The sequence below is a fragment of the Chlorocebus sabaeus genome, chromosome 2 (genome assembly GCF_047675955.1).
Source record: "Chlorocebus sabaeus isolate Y175 chromosome 2, mChlSab1.0.hap1, whole genome shotgun sequence".
Lineage (NCBI taxonomy): Eukaryota > Metazoa > Chordata > Mammalia > Primates > Cercopithecidae > Chlorocebus > Chlorocebus sabaeus.
This window is the reverse complement of record NC_132905.1, coordinates 22085938-22093960: the sequence shown is the minus strand read 5'-3', so window position 1 is coordinate 22093960 and position 8023 is coordinate 22085938.

Below are 8023 nucleotides of genomic sequence, written 5' to 3'. Positions count from 1 at the left end.
TGGGATAATTGGCTACACAGCAATGGTAACTGTAACAATGATCTGTTAGTTATTGATTAATAGTGCTAGCTGCATTGGCATCATCCAAAAATGCTAAATTATAGCAAGGATGTAGACATCCATGACTTTAACAGAAATACACTTAGATTTTCTCTGTTATTTAACATGCTTGCTGTTGATATCATGCATTTTGTAGTAATAACTCCCAAAGCTTAGCGGCTAAGAACCACAAAGGTTTATTTCTCTTTATATTAAAATTGGGAGTCTAGTAACTCCCAAGAGTAACTATACTCCATGTGGTGGTTCAGTGATCCAGGCTGAGGGAATCTCCCCCATCCTATGGCTACACCATCTACAATGCAGGACGTCCTTGATAGATGAATCAAGGAAAAAAATACTAGAGAGTGTCTCAATAGTCATTAAATACTTTGGTATAAAACTGATACATTATCAGTTCTGCTTATGCTTATTGGTCAAGACTTGTCACATGACTCCAGCTAATTACAAGGAGGGTGAGAGGAGTAATTTTCCTTTATGCCTAGAAGGAGTGGAGAAGTGAATACTGGTGAACTCTAGTAATATCTGTCCCTAATAATTTTAACTTCTTAGGCTAACAAAGTATCCTGCAATTAATAGTTTATTGAAGCCATCATATTTCATCAGGAATTGATATTAAATTTTGTCAAATGTTTTAAAAGTATTTATTAAGATGATTAGATGTCTTTTTACTGCTAGACTTCCTCATATTTAAGTATTTTTGAATTCTTGGCATATAGGCTACTTGGACATGGTATATTATTATTATTATTATTATTTATTTATTTATTTATTTATTTTTTTTTGAGACGGAGTCTCGCTCTGTCGCCCAGGCTGGAGTGCAGTGGCGCAATCTCAGCTCACTGCAAGCTCCGCCTCCCGGGTTCACGCCATTCTCCTGCCTCAGCCTCCCGAGTAGCTGGGACTACAGGCGCCCGCCACTGCGCCCGGCTAATTTTTTGTATTTTTAGTAGAGACGGGGTTTCACCATGGTCTCGATCTCCTGACCTTGTGATCCGCCCGCCTCGGCCTCCCAAAGTGCTGGGATTACAGGCGTGAGCCACCGCGCCCGGCTATTTATTTTTTTTTTTGAGATAGAGTTTCGCTCTTGTTGCCCAGGCTGAAGTGCAATGGTACAATCTCAGCTCGCTGTAACCTCCGCTTCCCGGGTTCAAGTGATTCTCCTGCCTTAGTCTCCTGAGTAGCTGGGATTATAGGCATGTGCTACCACGCTGGCTAATAGTTTTTGGATTTTTAATAGAGACAGGGTTTTACCATGTTGACCAGGCTGTTTTTGAACTCCTGACCTTAGGTAATCTGCCCACCTCAGCCTCCTAAACTGCTGGGATTACAGACATGAGCCACTGTGCCTGGCCGGTATATTACTTTTTAAGAGGCTATGGGGGTCATTAATGATTTTAATGTAATCATTAAAATGTAGTAAAAATCTTCACATTTATGTGGCTGGTTTAGAGGTTGTAGGGTTTTTTTTGTGTGTGTGTCCTCTGTCAAATTTGGTATCTTGTGCTATTTCTTTATAATCATAATATGAATTAAGAAGCTTTCTTTTATTTGCATTGTTTTGGAATAGTACAGACTGCATAATAATGATTTTTTTATTTGAAAGTTTGATCCAGCTCACCCATGAAACTACCTGCTCTTGTATCTTTCAGAGATGAATCAACGACAAAACTTTTTTCTCTGATAACAGGTCAACTTGGGTTTTCTATTTCTTGAGCCAATTTTGATAATATATATTTTCAAAACTACCCCATTGATCAAGATTTTCAAATTTACTAGCCATGGTTGTTTATGATATCCTTTTAGAATTATGTATAGGCTGGGCGCGGTGGCTCAAGCCTGTAATCCCAGCACTTTGGGAGGCCGAGATGGGCGGATCACGAGGTCAGGAGATTGAGACCATCCTGGTTAACACGGTGAAACCCCGTCTCTACTAAAAAAAAATACAAAAAAAAAAAAAAAAAAAAACTAGCTGGGCAAGGTGGCGGGCGCCTGTGGTCCCAGCTACTCGGGAGGCTGAGGCAGGAGAATGGCGTAAACCCGGGAGGCGGAGCTTGCAGTGAGCTGAGATCCGGCCACTGCACTCCAGCCTGGGCGACAGAGCCAGACTCCGTCTCAAAAAAAAAAAAAAAGAATTATGTATAATTTCTATATTCACTATTATATCCCCTTTCTATCTCCTAATTTTGGTTGTGTTTTCTCTCTATTAGACTTCTCAGCAATTTGTTTTGTTGGATACAACAACAAAAAATTTCTTGTATTTAGAAAATCTAGTGTTTTTCTGCATCTGTGGAGATTCATTGTAAAATGTCTTTCTTTTTTTTTTTTTGGCAGAGACCTGATTTCATAGGCAGGCACATTCTCTCATTCCTAAAAGTGAACCTCTGCTTTTGAACTCCTGCATCTTTTCATGTGTCTGGTGATGTTTTCCTGTTTGTTCACCCTTACAAGCGAAGGTGTGAGCTTGCTCAGAGCTGGGGTCGGGCTGTCAGAGAGCATTGTGGAGGGGCCAGAAAAGGGAAGGGATAGTTAAGATGTGCTGTTATTTTTCTCTGGCAGGCCAGAAATTTGACAGCCTGTGAGGGCAGAGCGCTTAGGCAGAGCTGGTACAGGGAGCTAGTACAAGGAGCTTCATCAACCCTGGGAGAAGTTTGTATCGGCATTTAGTGTTGGCTGGAACGCACGCCCCCATCTCTTTTCCTGGCACAATTTTCTCCATTAGGAGCTAGCTGCCTACATGGTTTGTCAGGAGCCATGTTCTGCCAAGGATAGACTGGGCGTAAGCATTGCTGCAGGCTGCTTACTCTGCATGCATAGATCCCAGATCCAGCTACTCCTCCACCCCACTGGCCAACCACCCCCTTGCTCTTGCACCCTATGCTAGGGCTGTCAATGGGATTTTAGTAAAACAGGACCCCTTACCATCCTTCTTGCTGTCTATTGGGCAGGCTCACCAAGTATTTTCAACAAAAATATGAGATGGCAGGACTCTTGTTCCCAAATCTGAGCAGGAAATTAACATCTTGACACATAGGATGAGCTTAGGACATGAGTAGAGCCTCTCCCCTGAGTCACTTTACATCAAGTCCATTTTTTATCCCTAGATAAAAAGCCTCTTTGGACATCTGGCAGCCCTCTATGGGTGTTGGCAGAATCCCATCTCAGATTAACAGCTGGATGGTAGGATATTGTGCATAGCTGAAGCCCAGTTTCCCAGCTAGTGTTCCCCTGAAAGCAAAACCTTAAATGAAATTTTATTTGGAAATATGATTCCAGGAAGCAATGAGAATAGGGGTTGTAAGTCAGGGAAGGAGTGAGAAAGAGGTATTACAAGATGTATTGTAGAGTTGGCTACTCTTACAGGGTCTGTTTGGTTGTTCTGGAACCATTTGAAAAGCCACATGAAATACACTTAAGAACTGCCTTCAGATGAAATAAAGGAGGAAGCATTTGTTCACAGCCTCCAGGCTCCTATCAGTCAAAGATTTCATTGTTAACTTCCCCGCATCTCTGGGTAGCACACTCACAAGTGCTAAGTGGGTTCCTGTGGGTATCTCAGAGAATAGTTCCAGAAATTGTGGCACAGGAAACAAGAGCTGCAGAGCCTGTCTGAGGAAAGACACCACGGATGTCCCCTATATGCAATCTGAAGAAGCATGCTTGCAAATTGTCCCCAGGGCCATGGATGACATAAGAGATTAGGCTGAGAATATTTGAAGTGGTACACAAGAGGCATCTGTTTTATTTGTATGCATTCAACCAGCAAGGTGCTCTTACCACTCCCTTCCTCTCTCTGGGGTGCTGCAAATGGATCCGGGGGTGGCATGAAAAGCTAAAATCCTCAGCATACATTTCTTCAAGATTCTGCTGTTCTCCTGCCCATAGAAGTTTTTCTTAATGTCATTTCATCTCCCAGGAGATAGAAATGGACGATTGACCAATTTTCTGAGTGAGTACAGACCATCTGGAGCAGGCACCTGGGAGGGATGAGCCACTTTATCTTCTTTGAGGCTTCTTTGCATCTTTTAGGCAGCAACACATGATTCAGCATCAACCACTGATTACGATTCTTATTTCAGCTTCTTGTGTCTTGTAATCAGAGGAAATTCCTCTTGGATTCACACAATAGCTTGGCTGCCAGGTGTGCTCACATGTTTCCAGCTTTGACTACATATTTGTAGGTATTTTAAAGGAAAGTGGGGTGGGATGGAGTCAGTCCTCATTATAACCTGGAATGGGGGTTTACTTCTTGACCTTGCCATGCCTCACCTTAATAGAGAAACAGATTCATCTTCTGTCTCAGCACATGTATCTGTTAGGCTCCTCATCATTCAAAAGGAAATACTAATTCACTTTCTGGCTCAGCTGGCTCTTAAACTCGAGCTCCAAATTCAACCAGCAACTCAGAATAGCTATTTCACCGGTTCTGGGCTAAAAGCCTCCAGCTCATGGGTACTCAGAGAGGAGAGAAAACTTGTTTATATAATACTTAAGATTGTGAAAACCTACACCTGGCTTAGGTCTGACTTGCAGTGAGCCATGTAGCTGGGCCCCTTCATTTTGGTCTTTCAGTGAAGAGCTTTCACTGAATTGTTCTGTGGCATGAGGCCATGAGTCTTCAGGGAGAGGAATCCATTGTGTCAGTGAAGGGTGTTGTTGAAGCCATTATTTATTAAGGGGACTCATGAATAAAATTTCTTCTAAGCTCTATAGCAGGAATATTTTTTATTTATTCTGAGCAAGGGATTATTTTTCCCTTTTGTACATTGACTAATTGACTGTGTTCCCCTTTTGTGGGAAATGGGCAGTGCTGCTTTTTCAAACCTCTTGATCCAGGTATATGGCAGGTCTTGGGGTATGACCCTGTTCCTGGCATCATCTTATCTGTTCTGCCTGGATTTTCTTATGTTCTTCTCACCTCTTCTTTTTATATAATTGGCCTTTCTAGGTATCGAAGTAATATAATATTTATAAAATATAGAAAATTATAAAGAACAAAAATTACTTGTGTTCCCTATGATGAAAGATAACCACTGTTAATATACTGGTGTAGTTTTTCATACATTTATATGTTCAATTTATTTTCTCTATGCATCTGTACTTCTCTGTATATTTCTCTATTCCTGTACTCCAAATGTCCTTCAATAACTAGTTAAATTTTATTCCAATGCCTTTTCAATAGATTGGGAAAACTGATGCCCTCCTCAGTTCATGTTAATTTCCAGGGGTTATAATCCCATGCTCTTCTCTGTCTCCAGTTGTTCCGTTTGTGAGTATCATCTCTCTGTAGGTGCCATGTCTCTACTGCATGTCAATGATGAGCTCAGTACTTGCATTAAATTTCAAGAGAAAGCCACTCAGGCCAAGCCTTTGTTGAGTCTCGTTGCATATCCTAAAGATCAAGTGGTCAAAAAATTTCTGAAATTAACTAGTGTGGTTTCTTTCTCTTATCTCACCAGCTGCTTCTGCTTCTATTCCTATTCTTTTCTTCTTGCCACCCGCAAACCCCGTCAGAGGGAATCAAATCCCTCTTCTTGCCTTCTGCATGGTATGTTATTGACCTCATCCCATGTCTCCAGGAATCTGAGGACTTCTAGGTCCCCTGGAGTTCTGACGGAAGGCTTGAGCCTTTGGAATTAAAGGAAGATCTTAAATCAAACCAGAGCTACCAATAAAGGTGCTCCTAGGTCTGACGTGGGCTCACACTCCAGGTCTAGCCACACAGGAAGGCCAGGCTAGGACCCACCTGGACAGCCAACAGACATATAAAGAGAGCTGTGCCACTATTATCAGTCTCGCTCCAGGATGGCAGCACATAGGGTGGGATGTCCCTCACAGATAACGTTGATCCTTAGTATCACTGTGAGAACACAGGACTTGAAGCACCCAAAATAGCTTAGCTTCAAGTTCAGGGGTACTATGGGGGTGTCAAGGAAGATAAGGGATATTTATTTAAGCATATTTCCATGGAAATATGACAACTGTATGCTGTTAAGTGAGAAGAAGCAGGTCTCAGAGTATATATTGGTTGATACCACCTACGTAGAAAATGTGTATGTTTATGCATAGAAAGGTCTGGAATGGCATAAAAATATTAACAGGTACCTTTGAGAAGTGGGAACTTTCACCTTTTGCCTTAAATAATTTTATATTGAGTCCTTTCAAGTGAGTGTGTGCTACTTTTATCATAACACTTTAAAAGCAATTTCCATTTTGGGGAAAAATGATATGTCCTCAAGTATTTTTTTTTTTAAGTAGGAGTTATTTAAGATTTTTTTCCTTCTTTCTAGTTTTCTTTCTCCAGTGTCATATATTACATTTGTGGCCAAAGAATAAATGTAGCAGGCAGACTAAGTGTGATTAATATGACCGAGGACAAGGTGACAAGATAATTAGCCGGCTGGACACCAGGTTCTCCACATCATACCCAAGCTGGGAAGCACATGTTCTCTAGACTCTGTGGCCTGGGAGGCCTGGTGAGCCATCTAAGTTCCTCAGGCAGAAGAGCTCTGCCAGGGTTCCCAAGGCTGCAAGAGAACAAGGTGAACCCTGCGTGCCACCCCCGCCGCTTGTGTTTCCAGCTCAGGCTTATATCTGGACACATACAAAGAATTTGGGAACCAGTAAACTCCAAAGAGTCAGGTTCTAGTTATTTCTTCTGCTCATCCAGAAGAAAATAGAGGACATAGGCATCCAACTGAGAGGTTGGCAGCCTCATGTCCCAGTTTGAGCACTGGTTTGTCCCAGTTCCTTTTGGGCTCATATCTGTTCCCCTCTAATAACAACAGCATTAAAAATAGTGCTTGCCTAATTTTAGCATGTTTTACAATCACCTGGGGCACTTGCTGAACATGTAGATTCCTAGCTCCTATCCTGGACCTATTGAATCAGACTCTACATGTTGAGTAGTTTCCTTGGTGTAATGATGTAGGTGACCCATGGATTGGACTCTGAGATTATAGTGTTAAAGTGTGCATCAGGCACCATTGGTTTCATACCTAAGCTCAGCGTTTTTTTTTGTTTTTTTTTTTTTCTTTTTTCTTTTGAGACAAGGCATCACTCTGTTGCCCAGGGTGGACTGCAGTGGCGCAGTCTCAGCTTGCTGCAGTCTCAACTTCCCAGGCTCAGGCAATCCACTCACCTCAGCCTCCTGAGTAACTGGGACTACAGGTGTGTGCCACCACGCCTGGCTAATTTGTTTGAACTTTTTGTAGAGATATGGTCTCATTATATTGCCCAGGCTGGTCTTGAACTCATGGGCCTAACTAATCTCCCACTTTGGTCTTCCAAAGTGCTGAGATAACAGGTGTGAGCCGCCGTGCCTAGCCAACCTCAGCATTTTCTGGAAAATTGAGAAGAGGGGTCTATGTCAAGAAGTAGAATCCCTGCCCCTTGATTCTAAGTATTCCATGTAACTAGCTTTGTCCAAGGGGATGTTGCAGATATGATTCCAGCAAAGGCATGGCAAAATATATATGTGATTGGACATTCTCTCATGCTCCTGCTATTATCATGAGGAACATATGCACAGGCTACCTCGTTGGTGCCAGGAGGAGGGTAAAGAAAATAAGGTGCAGGGATATAACAGTTCACATGCCCCAGCGAAGCCTTGCCTAGAATAGAGCCCTTAGCCAACACGTGAATGAGCCTAGCTGAGATTAGCTGAGCTCAGCCTAGATCAGTTGAGTCTTAGGTGTTTGCTATCAAATAATATTTTTGTTTCAAGTTACTGAGTTTTGGGTGGTTTATTATGCAGCCATAGCTAGCTGATACATTTAGGCAACTTGTTAGCAATGCAGACCCTGAAATTGTGATTCTCTGGGCTTACGAATCTGTATGTGTAACAAACTTCACAGTGATTCTGATGCCAGTACTCTATGAACCACACTTGAGAAACACCACTTTACACCCAACCCTTTTACTAGCTCAATGAGCAATCATGGAAAATCCCCTGATATTTCTGAGC